Source organism: Cherax quadricarinatus, chromosome 88 (genome assembly GCF_038502225.1).
Source record: "Cherax quadricarinatus isolate ZL_2023a chromosome 88, ASM3850222v1, whole genome shotgun sequence".
NCBI classification, from domain to species: domain Eukaryota; kingdom Metazoa; phylum Arthropoda; class Malacostraca; order Decapoda; family Parastacidae; genus Cherax; species Cherax quadricarinatus.
Window position 1 is genome coordinate 1,572,465 of NC_091379.1, and position 18,695 is coordinate 1,591,159.

Consider the following 18,695-nt stretch of genomic DNA (forward strand, 5'->3'; position numbering starts at 1 on the left):
GGAACAGCGCCAGAGAGCAAGGATGAAATGGATAATCAACACAAACTAGATAGAATTCATATACCAAAGGAGGAAATAAGAAAATTACTAAAAGACTAGGACACAACATATCACCATGGATACTGAAAGAAGGAACAGAAAACCTGTATGAACCTATAGCAAGGATTGACATCACATCAGAAACTCAGTGCATAGTTTCCAAGGTAGTTATGATACAGGGCAAGAACCAATAATACTGGCGATTGCAATTTAATAGGAGAGGCCAGGAGATGAGCCTCAGCCCTTGCAAACAACTTGGAGAGTACAACCAGGAGAACACATAAACATACACAATAAAATAGTTTACCCAGTTCCCTTGTAATTTAAGATTATTATTATTATTATTATTATTATTATTATTATTATCATTATTATTATTATTATTATTATTTTTATTATGGAAAGCGTTAAACCCCTAGGATCATACAGAGCCTGGAGAGAATGGAAGGTAAACCGGAAAGATTCAAGGAAGGAAAGGGAAGGTCAGTTTGATCGCGTATGTTACGATCAGGTCCCACCTGCCCGTCGGACAGGTAAAATATACAAGTCAACCTAAGGCTGTGACTGAGTTCAAGGGTGACAAGTTTAGGTTAATCACTCAGATTGGGAAAAAATAGTTGATTATAGTGTTATTTCGTCATTTAACTGGTTGAATGAAAGAAGTCTTGGTGTGAGGGCCTTGGAAAACGCTTTGGGATCAATTTTAGGTAATAGGCTTTGATGACTAGTGCATTGTCTGATGACTGACTTCAGTTCAAGTGATAGTCTTGGATGATGAGTGCATTGTCTGCTGTGTGACTTTATGAAGCTCAGGTGAATCGGTCAGGTGAACCTGGCAACCCTCTCACCTTGTGGCCAGGACGACCCCCACAGCCTCAGTAGCTCTCCACCTACCTAGGTGACAAGGTGTGTGCTGCTCACCTATCTACGTAGTCTGGTGCTGCACCTATCATCGTAACCTAGTGCCAGTTTGCAGCTCCCGAGGTGAGACTGTGTGCTATCTGAGGATATTCACATGTGAGCGTTAAATTCGTAAAAATCATTAGTGTCTAGAAGTAAAAGGGTTTGATCCGAGGAAGACAAGGGCAGTTCCAATTCCTGGGATCAAGAACCCTTTACCTGTATCATGGCACCACCTTGAAGGATCTGTCTGCAAGATACAAACATGGCAATCAAGTTAATAGTCATTTATTATTGATCCTTTGGTCCTCTCCTAGGAGGCTATCACCTAGGTACCTATTTTCCCACTAGGTGAACAGAGGCTGTAGGTATTAGGTGACTCGTCCCCGTCCTTCGGGTGTGAGCCAGGTGAATTTTCATTGACCCACGAGAATATTCATTGGCGAGCAGACAACCTTGGGATTGCTAGATGTAATTAATGCTGAGGTGATTAGTAATGTCGGGTCGAAACAGACAGAATACATAATGAACGTTGATAAGCTTAATTATTCAAGGTGTGTGGCAGAGTTATAGGTTAGGATACTTTTCTAGGGGGGGAGGGGGACTTGATGCTGGTGAAGGGATCATGATCCATGGAATTAGAGCTACCCTGAGCCTTCCTTGAGAAAAAATGTGACTGCTTTACTTTCTCAGGAGTTTCCCCTTGAATATAATAATAATAATAATTTGGTTTGGCTAAGTTAGTCATTACATCTTGAAGTTAATCGAATCCTAAAATTATTAAGGCTGTAATAACCAATAATAGTTTATTGTTTATTTTCAAATATAAAGGTATTAAATTTAAAGCTAAAATATTTTTTTTTCTTTTTTTTTTACGTTTTGTTAATTTACATAATGTTCTCTTATACACTTTTTCTCCCTCATCCATTCAACAAAGTAGGAAAAAAAAAAATAGCCCCTTGGAAAAAAAAAATAGCCCCTTGGGATCGACACCATGCCTAACCCTTCTAGGGTAGGGTAGGTGCCTGAGCCCGAGCCTTTAGCTCATAAGACTGTCATTCCCATTTGCCCCCTTGTGGCGGGGATGGCAGACCAGAGAGGCCTAGCTTGTGGCTAGGCCTGGGGACAGTTGGTCCCACAGATGAGGAGGTACTTGTGCCTCCTCCCATGGGAGACTTAGGTCTCAGACACTCCCTAAAGAGGGAGCCAAGGCCGGGCCACCACTTGGAAAAGGCCCGGGCCGGGAGAATACCGGCTAATCTTTAATAATAAAAATAATAAATAAGCCCCTTGGGATCGACACCATGCCCAGCTCTTCTAGGGTAGGGTAGGTGCCTGAGCCCGAGCTCACAGCTCACAAGACTGTCATTCCCATTAGCCCCCTTGGGGCGGGGATGACAGACCAGAGAGGCCTAGCTTCACCCTACGAGAAGCTAGGCCTGGGGACAGTTGGTCCCAAAGATGAGGGGGTACTTGTGCCTCCTCCCATGGGAGACTTAGGTCTCAGACACTCCCTAAAGAGGGAGCCAAGGCCGGGCCACCACTTGGAAAAGGCCCGGGCCGGGAGAATACCGGCGAATCTTTAATAATAATAATAGCCCCTTGGGGCGAGTCCCGTTAGGGCGGGGACTGTGGCTAGGCCTGGGGACAGTTGGTCCCAAAGTTGAGGGGGTGCTTGCACCTCCTCCCATGGGAGACTTAGGTCTCGAGACACTCCCCAGATAGGGAGCCAAGGCCGGGTCACCACTACTTGGAAAAGACCCGGGCCGGGAGAATACCGGCGAATAAAAAAAAAAATAGCCCCCTTGGGGCGGGGATGGCACACCAGAGAGGCCTAGCTTATGGCTAGGCCTGGGGACAGTTGATCCCAAGGATGAGGAGGTACTTGTGTCTCCTCCCATGGCAGACTTAGGTCTCAGACACTCCCTAGAGAGGGAGCCAAGGCCGGGTCACCACTACTTGGAAAAGGCCCGGGCCGGGAGAATACCGGCGAATATTTAATAATAATAGTTATTTCCTGAAGAACCTTACCTAACGTAACCAAAGGGGTCAATAAGGTCGCTATAAAAATGATGGGACCTGAGTGATCATAACTAATTATTAACTTCCTGGCAACGTTCAGTTGCCATAACTGAAACTGGGGCGAGATTAGCATGTTAATTGTTCTTGGGGTGACTGTCCTACACGGGGCAGACAGGATTTTCCTAAATTATACTTCTCCCTCAATTGGTGAATTATTTTCCTTATTATTATAATTATTTTATAATTATATAATATTGAGGAGGCTCTAGGATTCTTAAAAACAGAATAAATGGTTGTAACTGACAATAATTTTTAAAGGGGTGGAGGAGTAAGCCAGTGGAAGGCCTCGGTCAGATGACCAAAAGCTCCAGCTGTGGGTCATCACCTAAGACCCGCGTCAGGAAACAATTATCCTGTTTAGTGACAAACCTTACCTAACCTAACCTGGTGAGGCTCTAAACTCGTATGGTCATACAAGAGCCAGGAGGTAGTCTCAATGAAGCCAACGGGAAAGTAGCTCCAATTCCTTGAATCAAGAGCCCTTCAGTGACATCAAGGCACTTTCTCCAAAACAAAGGCTGACTTACTGAAAAAAAAAATCTTCAATATTCGTTTTTTCTCAGTTAAATAAAAAGTTAAGTAAGACTTGTTAGGAAACAGGACTAGTGTTTCCTGACCCACAGCTGGAACTTTTGGTCATCTGACCGAAGCCTTCTACTGGCTTACCTCTCCACCCCTTTAAAAATTATTTTTTTAATTAAATAATCATCAATAATTTTATTATAGCAACTTAAGGCCAAAAAAAATATTAGTTTCTGTTCTTATATCCTAACTGTGTATTCTCTCTGAATGATAAATACAAATGTAGTTTTTAATAATAATAATAATAATAATAATAATAATAATAATAATAATAATAATAATGCTCATAGCAAATTCGTTACTTGTAATTAGCATACAAAAAATAATCAATAATCATGCTTTGTTATATGACCTTAAAGTTCCTCCCTCATTATACACAGTGTATGTAATGGGGATGAGGGAGCAGGGAGATGAGGGAGCAGGGAGATGAGGAAGCAGGGAGATGATGAAGCAGGGAGATGAGGGGGCAAGGTGATGAGGGAGCAGGGAGATGATGAAGCAGGGAGATGAGGGGGCAAGGTGATGAGAGAGCAAGGTGATGAGGGGGCCAGGTGATGAGAGAGCAAGGTGATGAGGGGGCCAGGTGAAGGTTGCAACAGTTTTTGTACTCATCAAAGGATGGTCTCCCAGGGACGGGTGTTGTTGATGCTACGATGAACCACTCGTGAGATTATCTTGAAAAATGTCTTGTTTTATGGGATGGATTCTGAAACTCAAGGACACTCTTGGTGGTAGTCTTGTGGGAACATTTGCTATCACTGCAACATTATTATTATTGTTATTATTATTGTCCTGGGAAAACACTAAATGCATAGGACTCATACTAAAGATGAGAGATCATCAGGTTTGATCTGAGGACGTGAAGAGCGCTCTTGAACAAGGGATAAGCTCTTATTTTTGTAATGATTGTTGGTTTAGTACCTATCGGCTGCGAGAGATTTCCAGTCTTCATTAAATTTCCTCTCCCCCTTCGAATACTACCATCACTGGGTCAAGAAAATCTTTACTATGCTCGTGTGGGTATCACTACTAAGTAGTGATCCTTTGTATGTTAAATATGTGGTAAATCCTAGCTGGGGCACACCAGAAAATGCTTAAACCACGGACACTGAGTATGTGAGGCGAGTGTGTTGCTAACTGTGCCACGGGACGGGTCATCATCTGATTAAGACCCGTGTCGGAAGGCACTGTGTTGTTTCCTGATGAATAATGCCAACCAGCCAACCTCTGCCTCAAAGAATTTTCCATATGGTGATCGTGTCTCCTATTCTTCCTGTAGGGGAATTAGTTATGACTCGTGTAATCTTGCCTTGTAGCTCCGGCAATAATCTAAAGTAGTCCTACCTCGAAATTTTCTCCACCACTGCTTTGTTTTAGGACAGGGTGGTAGTCTAAGTTGCTGGTGCGTGCTTTCGGTCACACATATGAATTGTAAAGTGCCTTGAGTGAGTCCTTATTTAGGTTTCTGAAGGTCATCCTAGTTACCACCTGTTTTTTTGCCTGTCCTGCAGCCTAGACTCCTTTCATTTCCTGCACTCCTTATTTCCATTCTTAGTCTCCACATAGTTTTAACATCTTTTGCGAACACGTGGTTAATCTGTCTTAAAGCCTGTCGACACGGGGTCATTCGGACTGAAAGTCATCTGTTCACTACCAATCAAGAATACTTTAATTCCAAATATGGGCGTATTGAGATTAATCTACAAGCAGATATATACCGAGATATACAATACCCTTCACGTATACATGAACCGTTCCTCTAACTGCACACACATCAAGCAATATACTTATCAGAATATGTCCAATACCTATACATATTTATGTGGAAGGTGTTGCTAGTCTTGACCTCAAGGCGTGAGACTAGCATGTTAATTGGTTTTTAAAAAGTACATTCGCACTGCGCGGCTACGGTGATCTGCGACACCGAAAACTTTCAAATCTTGTTATGCAAATTTATATGCTGTTTTATGTGTTATGCAACAACATTAGCAGTAAACGTTATCTAAATATTTGTAAAATTAACGTAATGTAAAATAAATTAAATTGTTTAATATATTTAAGACGTTATTATTATGGACTCCCACACCTATCTGAGGCATCGATACCATGCCCAGCCCTTCTAGGGTAGGGTAGGTGCCTGAGCCCGAGCCTTTAGCTCATAAGACAGTCATTCCCATTAGCCCCCTTGGGGCGGGGATGGCAGACCAGAGAGGCCTAGCTTGTAGCTAGGCCTGGGGACAGTTAGTCCCAAAGATGAGGAGGTATTTGTGCCTCCTCCCATGGCAGACTTAGGTCTCAGACACTCCCTAAAGAGGGAGCCAAGGCCGGGCCACCACTTTGAAAAGGCCCGGGCTGGGAGAATACCGGCGAATCTTTAATAATAATAACTAACTGAGGTACGTCAGAGGTGCTTAACCTATTACAGGTCATCATCTGATTATAAACCCAGGTCAGGAGACAGTTTTTTCTTGACGAATAAACAAATATCACACCGAGGATTATACTTAGCAAGTCATACAGTGCCTGGGAATAGAAGATAATCATACTAGAACTCGAGGAAGATGAGAGTCGATTCAATTCCTTCGGATGGAGAGAGTTTCATCAATATACAGGCATCTCATACGATGTCTCCCACCGAGGCACGGTGATCCCTCAAAATGGGAACATTCACCATCGTTCATTCAATAGCCGTCTTGTCAGAAATGTACTGACATCACAATTCATATGGCCCTTCAAATTGCAAACTCCAAACACTTTCTTCAAAGTGCAGTCTACTGTGCGCCCACCTCCAGGACTCAAGTCTGGTTAACCAGTTTTATTGAACCCCTTCATAAATGTTACCTTGCTCGCTCTCCAACGCCACATCAAGCCTTAAAAATCACTCGTCTCCACTCCTAAAATGCTCACACAATCCTTTTGAATGCTCAAGCCCATAGGACTCTAAATCTCCTTTCTCCCCATTCCTCTAACCCTTCCTAGGATGACTCCTACGCCTCCTTTCGTCCACCCCAGATTTGTACACCCTCTTCATCATCCCATCCTTCACCATCCACTCTAAATACCAAAACCACCTAAAGAATTTCTCCTGATCTCTCTGCATTATAACTTTGTAACCCCACAGAGTCTTCTAATTTGCTATACTCCGAACTCTCTGCATATTATTTGCTTCACACATTGCTCTCATACGTAACACAACTTCCCTAATTTCCTTTCGGTGTAACATTCAAAACCCATGCCTCATACCCATACAAAAGTGTTAGCACTACTATATGCTGGTACGTTCCCTTTTTTGCTTTCTTAGATTAATTTCTACAATCGCCTCAAGACACCACTTACAGTGTTCTCTCTCTCGTCTATTGTATGTTTACCCAGAATTTCATAGACCCATCTGTCTGCTTGACCAAACCCAAATATCCAAACACACTTCCTCCCTAATCCCTGCATTATAATATCCAATCTTTCATTACTACCTGCACATTCTGTTACTCGCATTGCCTTGCCATTTTATATATTCAATTTTAATTTCTTTTGCATACCCTCCCAAACTCCACCATCATCCTTAGCAACTTCTTTTCAGAATGTCCCAAAGAAACTGTGTCATCAGCAAAGGACAACTGTGATAACTCCCGCTTTGTATCAGGTTCATTGTCTTAATCCTACACCTCTCCCCAACACTGGCGTTCACTTCTCTTACAACCCCATTTACATTAAACAGCTATAGGAACATCATATATCCGTGTCTAATACCTACTTTCACTTGGAAATTTACTCCCTCACACCTATATATATAAAATAATATACACACAAGTATGTACTTAGGGAGAGAAAGTGATATAGACAGAGGTAGGCTAGTAAAACACCGTGCATCGCAAAATACCACACCTGGCAGTGGCTATGAGACCTTGAGAAACAGGCTAGACTTGCTCCCGGATGAGGCAATAAACTAGCAGGTATGTGGTAGTGGTGGTTGGTGTGGTAGTTTTAGCAGTGGTGGCTGGTATGGAGGTGGTTCATAGTTTAGTAGTCAGTGGTATAATAATAACTTTTACTGTTATTCGTAACGGTAGTGGTGACTGGCAGTAATCGACCTGATATTATTATTATTATTATTATTATTATTATTATTATTATTATTATTATTATTATTATTATTATTACGGAAGAAGGGTTAATACATAAAAGCCATACACCGACTTAGACTCACAAAGGAGGAACCCGGTTTCGATCCTGGGGCGGGTGGGCAGGTATTCCTTACACCTGCTGTCCCTGTTCACCTGGGTGTTAACCAACTGTTGTGGGTGGCATCCTGGGGAGTGTTATTATACCTAGGACAGAGCTACGCATCAAAATGAGCCGTATAAACAAAAAAAGAGGAACTACCAGTTGAGCCAGCTGAGAACAATGGATTTATAAGTATTTAAAGTCGAGGTGAACGAATATCAGAAAAAATAAAATCGTGATACATTGAAACAATCATCATCCAGCATCCAGTTTTAAGACCCGTTTCTCAAATTACAAATCTAATGTTATTGTACTTACATTATTAAGAGTGACAATGAACTTGGCTAGTGAAGAGCTAACATGAGTTTACTATAAGATAAAGAAGGCGGTAAGCCAGGGGAAGGCCTCGGTCAGATGACCAAAAGCTTCACCTGTGGGTCATCATATGACTAAGACCCTCGTCAGGAGACACTTGTCCTGTTTTCTTGAACCTTACCTAACCTAACCTGTACACTTAAAGATATATACAGAGTTTAATTCCTGTATTAGAGATTAAAATATTACTGACTGGTGATGATTGTATGCAAAACACCGTGGTGTGGTCGATAGGCTTGAAACCTCGTTAACCAACCAACCACCTACCTAACTGACTTAGTGAAATGAAATTTGTGTCCGAGAGAATAGAATCGACTACTATTCTCTCGGACACAGGTTCCCATTACTGAAGTTAGTTAGGCAGGTGGTTGATTGGTTAACCAGGTTTAAAGCCTACCAACCGCATCATGATGTGGTTGATTGGTTAACCAGGTTTAAAGCCTACCAACCACACCATCGTGTGGTTGATTGGTTAACCAGGTTTAAAGCCTACCAGCCACACCATGATGTGGTTGATTGGTTAACCAGGTTTAAAGCCTACCAGCCACACCATGATGTGGTTGATTGGTTAACCAGGTTTAAAGCCTACCAACCACACCATCGTGTGGTTGATTGGTTAAACAGGTTTAAAGCCTACCAGCCACACCATGATGTGGTTGATTGGTTAACCAGGTTTAAAGCCTACAAACCACACCATGATGTGGTTGATTGGTTAACCAGGTTTAAAGCCTACCAGACACACCATGATGTGGTTGATTGGTTAACCAGGTTTAAAGCCTACCAGCCACACCATGATGTGGTTGATTGGTTAACCAGGTTTAAAGCCTACCAGCCACACCATGATGTGGTTGATTGGTTAACCAGGTTTAAAGCCTACCAACCACACCATGATGTGGTTGATTGGTTAACCAGGTTTAAAGCCTACCAGCCACACCATGATGTGGTTGATTGGTTAACCAGGTTTAAAGCCTACCAACCACACCATGATATGGTTGATTAGCTAACCAGGTTTAAAGCCTACCAACCACACCATGATGTGGTTGATTAGTTAACCAGGTTTAAAGCCTACCAACCACACCATGATGTGGTTGATTGGTTAACCAGGTTTAAAGCCTACCAACCACACCATGATGTGGTTGATTGGTTAACCAGGTTTAAAGCCTACCAACCACACCATCGTGTGGTTGATTGGTTAACCAGGTTTAAAGCCTACCAGCCACACCATGATGTGGTTGATTGGTTAACCAGGTTTAAAGCCTACCAGCCACACCATGATGTGGTTGATTGGTTAACCAGGTTTAAAGCCTACCAACCACACCATCGTGTGGTTGATTGGTTAAACAGGTTTAAAGCCTACCAGCCACACCATGATGTGGTTGATTGGTTAACCAGGTTTAAAGCCTACCAACCACACCATGATGTGGTTGATTGGTTAACCAGGTTTAAAGCCTACCAGCCACACCATGATGTGGTTGATTGGTTAACCAGGTTTAAAGCCTACCAGCCACACCATGATGTGGTTGATTGGTTAACCAGGTTTAAAGCCTACCAGCCACACCATGATGTGGTTGATTGGTTATCCAGGTTTAAAGCCTACCAACCACACCATGATGTGGTTGATTGGTTAACCAGGTTTAAAGCCTACCAGCCACACCATGATGTGGTTGATTGGTTAACCAGGTTTAAAGCCTACCAACCACACCATGATGTGGTTGATTGGCTAACCAGGTTTAAAGCCTACCAACCACACCATGATGTGGTTGATTAGTTAACCAGGTTTAAAGCCTACCAACCACACCATGATGTGGTTGATTGGTTAACCAGGTTTAAAGCCTACCAACCACACCATGATGTGGTTGATTGGTTAACCAGGTTTAAAGCCTACCAACCACACCATCGTGTGGTTGATTGGTTAACCAGGTTTAAAGCCTACCAACCACACCATGATGTGGTTGATTGGTTAACCAGGTTTAAAGCCTACCAACCACACCATGATGTGGTTGATTGGTTAACCAGGTTTAAAGCCTACCAACCACACCATGGTGTGGTTGATTGGTTAACCAGGTTTAAAGTCTACCAACCACACCATGATGTGGTTGATTGGTTAACCAGGTTTAAAGCCTACCAACCACACCAACGTGTGGTTGATTGGTTAACCAGGTTTAAAGCCTACCAACCACACCAACGTGTGGTTGATTGGTTAACCAGGTTTAAAGCCTACCAACCACACCATGATGTGCTTGATTGGTTAACCAGGTTTAAAGCCTACCAACCACACCATGGTGTGGTTGATTGGTTAACCAGGTTTAAAGCCTACCAACCACACCAACGTGTGGTTGATTGGTTAACCAGGTTTAAAGCCTACCAACCACACCATGGTGTGGTTGATTGGTTAACCAGGTTTAAAGTCTACCAACCACACCATGATGTGGTTGATTGGTTAACCAGGTTTAAAGCCTACCAACCACACCAACGTGTGGTTGATTGGTTAACCAGGTTTAAAGCCTACCAACCACACCATGATGTGGTTGATTGGTTAACCAGGTTTAAAGCCTACCAACCACACCATGATGTGGTTGATTGGTTAACCAGGTTTAAAGCCTACCAACCACACCATGATGTGGTTGATTGGTTAACCAGGTTTAAAGCCTACCAACCACACCATCGTGTGGTTGATTGGTTAACCAGGTTTAAAGCCTACCAACCACACCATGATGTCCTTGATTGGTTAACGGTTTAAAGCCTACCAACCACACCATGATGTGGTTGATTGGTTAACCAGGTTTAAAGCCTACCAACCGCACCATGGTGTGGTTGATTGGTTAACCAGGTTTAAAGTCTACCAACCACACCATGATGTGGTTGATTGGTTAACCAGGTTTAAAGCCTACCAACCACACCAACGTGTGGTTGATTGGTTAACCAGGTTTAAAGCCTACCAACCACACCATGATGTGGTTGATTGGTTAACCAGGTTTAAAGCCTACCAACCACACCATGATGTGGTTGATTGGTTAACCAGGTTTAAAGCCTACCATCCACACCATCGTGTGGTTGATTGGTTAACCAGGTTTAAAGCCTACCAACCACACCATGATGTCGTTGATTGGTTAACGGTTTAAAGCCTACCAACCACACCATGATGTGGTTGATTGGTTAACCAGGTTTAAAGCCTACCAACCACACCATGGTGTGGTTGATTGGTTAACCAGGTTTAAAGTCTACCAACCACACCATGATGTGGTTGATTGGTTAACCAGGTTTAAAGCCTACCAACCACACCAACGTGTGGTTGATTGGTTAACCAGGTTTAAAGCCTACCAACCACACCATGATGTGGTTGATTGGTTAACCAGGTTTAAAGCCTACCAACCACACCATGGTGTGGTTGATTGGTTAACCAGGTTTAAAGTCTACCAACCACACCATGATGTGGTTGATTGGTTAACCAGGTTTAAAGCCTACCAACCACACCAACGTGTGGTTGATTGGTTAACCAGGTTTAAAGCCTACCAACCACACCATGATGTGGTTGATTGGTTAACCAGGTTTAAAGCCGACCAACCACATCATGATGTGGTTGATTGGTTAACCAGGTTTAAAGTCTACCAACCACACCATGATGTGGTTGATTGGTTAACCAGGTTTAAAGCCTACCAACCACACCATGATGTGGTTGATTGGTTAACCAGGTTTAAAGCCTACCAACCACACCATGATGTGGTTGATTGGTTAAGCAGGTTTAAAGCCTACCAACCACACCATGATGTGGTTGATTGGTTAACCAGGTTTAAAGCCTACCAACCACACCATGATGTGGTTGATTGGTTAACCAGATTTAAAGCCTACCAACCACACCAACGTGTGGTTGATTGGTTAACCAGGTTTAAAGCCTACCAACCACACCATGATGTGGTTGATTGGTTAACCAGGTTTAAAGCCTACCAACCACACCATGGTGTGGTTGATTGGTTAAGCAGGTTTAAAGCCTACCGACCACACCATGGTGTGGTTGATTGGTTAAGCAGGTTTAAAGCCTACCAACCACACCATGGTGTGGTTGATTGGTTAAGCAGGTTTAAAGCCTACCGACCACACCATGGTTTTTTGCACAATCTGTTCACCAGTCAGTAATATTTTAACCTCTAACAAAGGTATTACAGTCAACTCTGTATATATACACAGGGAGATATGCGTCCTGTGACTTGATTCACATGTACTCACCTCACCTAATTGTGGTTGCAGGGGTCGAGACTCAGCTCCTGGCCCCGCCTCTTCACTGAGTGCTACTAGGTCCTCTCCCTCCCTGCTCCATGGGCTTTATCATACCTCATCTTAAAGCTATGTATGGTTCCGGCCTCCACTACCTCACTTCATGACTACTCTATGAAGAAATACTTCCTAACATCCCTTTGACTTGTGTGTGTGTGTGTGTGTGTGTGTGTGTGTGTACTCACCTATTTGTGGTTGCAGGGGTCGAGTCCTAGCTCCTGGCCCCGCCTCTTCACCGGTTGCTACTAGACCGTCTCTCTCCCCGCTCCATGAGCTTTATCAAACCTCGTCTTAAAACTGTGTATGGTTCCTGCCTCCACTACGTCATTTTCTAGGCTATTCCACTGCCTTACAACTCTATGACTGAAGAAATACTTCCTACTATCTCTCTGACTCATTTGTGTCTTCAACTTCCAATTGTGGCCTCTTGTTTCTGTGTCCCCTCCCTGGAGCATCCTGTCTTTGTCCACCTTGTCTATTCCACGCAGTATTTTATATGTCGTTATCATGTCTCCCCTGACCCTCCTGTCCTCCAGTGTCGTCAGGCCGATTTCCCTTAATCTTTCTTCATAGGACATTCCCCTTAGCTCTGGAACTAACCTTGTTGCAAACCTTTGTACTTTCTCTAGTTTCTTGACGTGCTTTATCAAGTGCGGGTTCCAAACAGGTGCTGCATACTCCAGTATGGGCCTGACATACACGGTGTACAGTGTCTTGAATGATTCCTTACTAAGGTGTCGGAATGCTGTTCTCAGGTTTGCCAGGCGCCCATATGCTGCAGCAGTAATCTGATTGATGTGTGCTTCCGGAGACATGCTCGGTGTTATACTCACCCCAAGATCTTTCTCCTTGAGTGAGGTTTGCAGTCTTTGGCCACCTAGCCTATACTCTGTCTGTGGTCTTCTGTGCCCTTCCCCTATCTTCATGACTTTGCATTTGGCAGGATTAAATTCGAGAAGCCATTTGCTGGACCAGGTGTCCAGTCTGTCCAGGTCTCTTTGAAGTCCTGCCTGGTCCTCATCAGATTTAATTCTCCTCATTAACTTCACATCATCTGCAAAGAGGGACACTTCTGAGTCTAACCCTTCCGTCATGTCGTTCACATATACCAAAAATAGCACTGGTCCTAGGACCGACCCCTGTGGGACCCCGCTCGACACAGGTGCCCACTGTGATACATCATTACGTACCATGACTCGTTGTTGCCTCCCTGTCAGGTATTCTCTGATCCATTGCAGTGCCCTTCCTGTTATATGCGCCTGATGCTCTAGCTTCTGCACTAATCTCTTGTGAGGAACTGTGTCAAAGGCCTTCTTGCAGTCCAAGAAGATGCAATCAACCCACCCCTCTCTCTGTGTGTGTGTGTGTGTGTGTGTGTGTGTGTGTGTGTGTGTGTGTGTGTGTGTGTGTACTCGCCTAGTTGTACTCACCTAGTTGAGGTTGCAGGGGTGGAGTCCAAGCTCCTGGCCCCGCCTCTTCACTGGTCGCTACTAGGTCACTCTCCCTGAACCATGAACTTTATCATACCTCTGCTTAAAGCTATGTATGGATCCTGCCTCCACTACATCGCTTCCCAAACTATTCCACTTCCTGACTACTCTGTGGCTGAAGAAATACTTCCTAACATCCCTTTGATTCATCTGTGTCTTCAACTTCCAACTGTGTCCCCGTGTTGCTGTGTTCAGTCTCTGGAACATCCTGTCTTTGTCCACCTTGTCAATTCCTCTCAGTATTTTGTAAGTCGTTATCATGTCCCCCCTATCTCTCCTGTCCTCCAGTGTCGTCAGGTTGATTTCCCTTAACCTCTCCTCATAGGACATACCTCTTAGCTCTGGGACTAGTCTTGTTGCAAACCTTTGCACTTTCTCTAGTTTCTTTACGTGCTTGGCTAGGTGTGGGTTCCAAACTGGTGCCGCATACTCCAATATGGGCCTAACGTACACGGTGTACAGGGTCCTGAACGATTCCTTATTAAGATGTCGGAATGCTGTTCTGAGGTTTGCCAGGCGCCCATATGCTGCAGCAGTTATTTGGTTGATGTGCGCTTCAGGAGATGTGCCTGGTGTTATACTCACCCCAAGATCTTTTTCCTTGAGTGATGTTTGTAGTCTCTGGCCCCCTAGACTGTACTCCGTCTGCGGTCTTCTTTGCCCTTCTCCAATCCTCATGACTTTGCACTTGTGGGATTGAACTCCAGGAGCCAGTTGCTGGACCAGGTCTGCAGCCTGTCCAGATCCCTTTGTAGTTCTGCCTGGTCTTCGATCGAATGAATTCTTCTCATCAACTTCACGTCATCTGCAAACAGGGACACCTCGGAGTTTATTCCTACCGTCATGTCGTTCACAAATACCAGAAACAGCACTGGTCCTCGGACTGGCCCCTGTGGGACCCTGCTGGTCACAGGTGCCCACTCTGACACCTCGCCACGTACCATTACTCGCTGCTGTCTTCCTGACAAGTATTCCCTGATCCATTGCAGTGCCTTCCCTGTTATCCCTGCTTGGTCCTCCAGTTTTTGCACTAATCTCTTGTGTGGCACTGTGTCAAACGCCTTCTTGCAGTCCAAGAAAATGCAATCCACCCACCCCTCTCTCTCTTGTCTTACTGCTGTCACCATGTCATAGAACTCCAGTAGGTTTGTGACACAGGATTTCCCGTCTCTGAAACCATGTTGGCTGCTGGTGATGAGATCATTCCTTTCTAGATGTTCCACCATTCTTCTCCTGACAATATTTTCCATGATTTTGCATGCTATACATGTCAGTGACACTGGTCTGTAGTTTAGTGCTTCATGTCTGTCTCCTTTTTTAAAGATTGGGACCACATTTGCTGTCTTCCATGCCTCAGGTAATCTCCCTGTTTCGATAGATGTATTGAATATTGTTGTTAGGGGTACACATAGCGCCTCTGCTCCCTCTCTCGATACCCATGGAGAGATGTTATCTGGCCCCATTGCCTTTGAGGTATCTAGCTCACTCAGAAGCCTCTTCACTTCTTCCTCGGTTGTGTGTACTGTGTCCAGCACATGGTGGTGTACCCCACCTCTCCGTCTTTCTGGAGCCCCTTCTGTCTCCTCTGTGAACACTTCTTTGAATCTCTTGTTGAGTTCCTCACATACTTCACTGTCATTTCTTGTTGTCTCTCCTCCTTCCTTCCTTAGCCTGATTACCTGGTCCTTGACAGTTTTTTTCTTCCTGATGTGGCTGTATAACAGCTTCGGGTCAGATTTGGCTTTTGCTGCTATGTCGTTTTCATATTGACGTTGGGCCTCCCTTCTTATCTGTGTATATTCGTTTCTGGCTCTACGACTGCTCTTCTTATTCTCCTGGGTCCTTTGCCTTCTATATTTCTTCCATTCCCTAGCACACTTGGTTTTTGCCTCCTTGCATCTTTGGGTGAACCATGGGCTCATCCTGGCTTTTTCATTATTCCTGTTACCCTTGGGTACAAACCTCTCCTCAGCCTCCTTGCACATTGTTGCTACATATTCCATCATCTCATTAACTGGCTTCCCTGCCAGTTCTCTGTCCCACTGAACCTCATTCAGGAAGTTCCTCATTCCTGTGTAGTCCCCTTTCCTGTAGTTTGGTTTCTTTTGTCCTGGCCTTCCTGCTTCCCCCTCCACTTGTAGCTCTACTGTGTATTCGAAGCTCAAAACCACATGATCGCTGGCCCCAAGGGGTCTTTCATATATGATGTCCTCAATATCTGCACTACTCAAGGTGAATACTAAGTCCAGTCTTGCTGGTTCATCCTCTCCTCTCTCTCTTGTAGTGTCCCTTACGTGTTGGTACATGAAGTTTTCCAGTACCACCTCCATCATCTTAGCCCTCCATGTATCTTGGCCCCCATGTGGCTCCGAGTTCTCCCATTCGATCTCCTTGTGGTTAAAGTTGCCCATGATCAGGAGCTTTGCCCTGCATGCATGAGCTCTTCTGGCCACTGCAGCCAGTGTGTCAACTATCGCTCTATTGCTCTCGTCATACTCTTGCCTTGGCCTCCTGGTGTTCTGTGGTGGGTTATACATCACTGCAATTATCACCTTGGGACCTCCAGAGTGAAGCGTTCCCGCTATGCAATCACTTTCTTCTCCACTGTCTCCTCTCTCCAGCTCATCAAAATTCCATCGGTGTTTGATCAGCAATGCCACTCCTGCACCCCCCCTGTTCCTTCTGTCTTTCCTCAGGATCTGGTATCCCGTTGGAAAGATGGCATCTGTTATCATACCTGTAAGCTTGGTTTCTGTGATTGCTATGATGTCTGGTGATGCCTCTTTGACTCTTTTGTGCCACTCCTCCCACTTGTTTGTTATTCCATCAGCGTTTGTGTACCATACCTTCAGTTTCCTTTCCAACACTGTGGTTTGGGGGGCCTGTGGGGGTGGGAGACCTGGTAGCATACTGTGGGATTCTATGGTTGGGGGTTGGGTGGAAGCTGTGGGTATTGATTGTATTGTGTGTTGGGATGGTGTGATAGGTTGTGGGGTTCTGAGGATAGTTGTGTGTGTGCTTGCCCTTGCTGCTCTGTTCTGCTCTGACTGACCTCTGCTGGTTCCATCCTTGTCTCCTTTCCTAGCTCCTTTCGCTTTTTTGTCCTCTCCCTCAGCTACTGTCTCTCTGTATGTGTTCTGTCTCTGTCTAGGAACACCTTCTTGTACTCTTCCGAGCTTTTCAACCGTGGTTTCTCTTGGAGGATCCTGTTCCACACTGTTTCTGTCCTGAGAATCACTTTGATCGGTCGGTTTCTCCCCTTCAAGTACCGCCCTATTCTCTGAAAATTTACAATCTCGTCCATGTCTTCTCCCCCTATTTCCGTGATGATTTTCTCAATCTCCTTTCTTTCTTCCTGCCGTCTTTCAGTGTGTGTCCTTTCCTCTCTCTCCCAAAGCCCATGGATAAACACTGATTTTGCCCTTTCCTCCTCCCATTGCCTCTCCCTCTGTGACTCTGGTTCCTGTCTGTATGTGGTCATTTTCTCCCTTGATTTTTCCATCTGCACCCATCTGCTCTTCCCTTCCACTCCCTGGCTCTTCTTTGCAGGCTGATATGACCTTAGCATAATTCATATCTCCTTCCTTCTTGTTCAGCCTCTCAGCTTCGTATGGTGTGTCTTCTCTGGTCACTACCCCTGAGACTTGCTTCAGCCTGTTTACCTCAAATTCTAGGACCTTTACCCTGGCTACTGCAGTTTCGACTTGTGCCTCCCATTTCTTCGTCTCCTTCTCCAACCTCTTTTCCCATTTCACAGAGAGCTCTTTCTCCATTTTTTCAGAAAGCTCTCCTAATTTTCTCTCCCATTCTTGCTCTATCCTTTTCCACTGCTCCTCCATCCATTCCTCCCTACCAGTACCATTGTCATCTGATCCCTCATTCCTACGAGTCCCAACCATTTTTTTTTTTAGTGAAAGAGAGAAAGAAAGAGAAAAAGAAAAAGGGGGAGAGAGTGAGAGAGAGGGAGAAAGAGAGAGAAGGGGAGGGTAGAAGGAGAGAGGGGAAAAGAAGGGAAAAGGGGGGAGAAAGTGAGAGAGAGGGAAAAGGTAAGAGAGAGAGAGAGGGGGGAGTGACAAGGGAAGAGAGAGAAAGAAAAGAAGAGGAAGAGAGAGAGAGAGAGGAAGAGAGGAATAGAGAGAGGGAGAGAGGAAGAGAGAGAGAGGAAGAGAGAGAGAGGAAGAGAGAGAAAGAGTGAGAGGAAGAGAGAGAGGAAGAGAGAGAAGAAGAGAGAGAGGATGAGAGAAAGGGAGAAAGAGAGAGAGAGAGGAAGAGAGAGGAGGAGAGGGAGAGTGACGGGGGGGGGGGGAAGGAAGGGTTATAGGGTCACTTCACAGGAAGGTGTGAAATCCTGTATGTGTGTGTGTGTGTGTGTGTGTGTGTGTGTGTGTCTGTATGTGTGTGTGTGTGTGTGTGTGTGTGTGTGTGTGTGTGTGTGTGTGTGTGTGTGTGTGTGTGTGTACTCACCTAGTTGTACTCACCTAGTTGTACTCACCTAGTTGTACTCATCTAGTTGAGGTTGCAGGGGTCGAGTCCGAGCTCCTGGCCCCTCCTCTTCACTGTGTGTGTGTGTGTGTGTGTGTGTGTGTGTGTGTGTGTGTGTGTGTGTGTGTGTGTGTGTGTGTATGTGTGTGTGTGTGTGTGTGTGTATCAAGCCAAGGCACCAATGTTATAACAAAACAATGAAAACCTTCAATATGATTGAAAACCGGACGACATTACTGTCTTCTTAGGACC

General features: G+C 44.6%; 1 protein-coding gene across 3 annotated transcripts in view; it reads left to right on the top strand.

Annotated features, from left to right (window-relative positions):
- Nucleotides 1-912: 912 nt before the first annotated feature.
- Nucleotides 913-18,695, top strand: part of LOC128698584 (agrin-like) — a 44,048-nt gene continuing 26,265 nt past the window's right edge. For all 3 annotated transcript variants that reach the window (XM_070103840.1, XM_053790906.2, XM_070103841.1), the window contains exon 1: nt 913-1,023. The gene's annotated coding sequence lies outside the window, so the exon portion shown is untranslated. The remainder of the gene's footprint in view (nt 1,024-18,695) is intronic.